Source organism: Echinops telfairi, unplaced genomic scaffold (assembly GCF_000313985.2).
Source record: "Echinops telfairi isolate 266 unplaced genomic scaffold, ASM31398v2 ScPeMD7_4048;HRSCAF=4782, whole genome shotgun sequence".
Lineage (NCBI taxonomy): Eukaryota > Metazoa > Chordata > Mammalia > Afrosoricida > Tenrecidae > Echinops > Echinops telfairi.
In genome coordinates this window covers 1,227,982-1,229,564 of record NW_022107947.1, presented here as the reverse complement: position 1 = coordinate 1,229,564, position 1,583 = coordinate 1,227,982, and positions in this window count along the sequence as shown.

Here is a 1,583-nt window from a genome sequence, read left to right as displayed (position 1 = left end):
TTTTAATTTCTAATATGGAAATATCAATAACTAAAACTCACATAAGCAAAAGTACCTTGGGGTCCTCCATTATTGTAGAAAGATAAAGGAATCCAGTGATATAGACATTTTCCTTGCATATAAGGAAATTCCTCTGGGAGGTTGGAGGAAGTTATTGAGGAAACCAGTGCACTTGGCCACCAAAGGGGTAGGGACAAACCTGGACAGCTAACTGAACAAGGCAGCAGGCATCTCTAAAACTCATCCTGAGGGCCTGTGACCTCACGTACAGTGCTGGGGATGCTCCATTCTTAGACCCGGGGAAGCTAGAATCAGCTTCGCCTTCTAGGGGGATAGGAGATGAAAGACAGCATTGTTAAGGAACACTTATTGATCATATAATTCCCAGATGGCTGCACTTGCTTAACCTTCTGCCTAATTTCTAGAATCTGCTTGACGGGAACAAAGCTCTAGGGAGATCACAGTTTTCATCCCTTAATGAGGAGGAATTCTGCCCTCTGACACAGGCTGTCTTTGTAGAAGCCTATGAACTTGGCCTTAGCCAAGGTCTGAACTGAATGTAGACAGCTCAGTGGCACACCCTCATCCTCATTCCTGAAGGGGGGGGAATAAAAGTCTCCAAAGATAAATGGCATCTTTCTTCTTTTTAAAAATGTATGTTTCTGAAATAACTTTCCTTTCTACCATCTACATGGAACTATTGGCATTCTCCCTCTGTATGAATAAGAACACACCCGTGGCAAACTCAAGTTGTGAAAGGGCAATCAAGTTTAGAAGAGAAGTTAGAGTTAGGAATTTTAAAGTCTTTAATTTAAAATTAAAATTATTCCCTTTTATTTTCCCTTCCTTGTTTTTTTCCCTACTACCAAGTGTGGTAGTTACATAATCTGGTGTCAATTTGAGGATTAAGAGTGTAGGAGTGGAGTCTAGCCTGTCAATCAAGATATAGCCAATGAGGCCTCTGTATGGCCATGACCTTCTCCTGAGGACTCTGGGGACTGCTGTATTTCCTCCCTGGAGGGGGGAGACACTCTCTCTCTCTGCTCACTCCCTGAGAGACGCTTTACTGACAAGACACATGGCACTAGGCTGATATAGTGCATGACCTCTAGAACTGGAGGAGCCATGTGGTGACCCCTGCCAGGGCGGAGATGCTTATAATGCTGCTGGATCCAAAATACTTCCCACCCACTGCCCTGGATCTTTCTGCATTCGACGTCATTGCATGTATTTCATGAGTCTGACGAGGACTTTATAGATTGGTATTGGACATATGGGCTAATATCGGAATTATGGACTTGATCTGGACTGGGCTGGGATGTTTTCTCAATTTTCAACTGCTCTTGTCTATAAAGCTCTTTCTTACACACATGCGAGTGTCTATGAATTTGGTTCTCTAGTCTACTCAGACCAGCACACCAAGTGTCTATAATATTGGGACTTGCTGGCTGTTTCATTTGTGCACCACTGTTGGACCATGGGAGCATGTTAATGTATTGGCACCACTTCAAGAAGTCTGATTTTTCCCATTTGATGCATAATTAATTTTTACATTTTGTACCACGGTATTTGAGGGGCTCTGA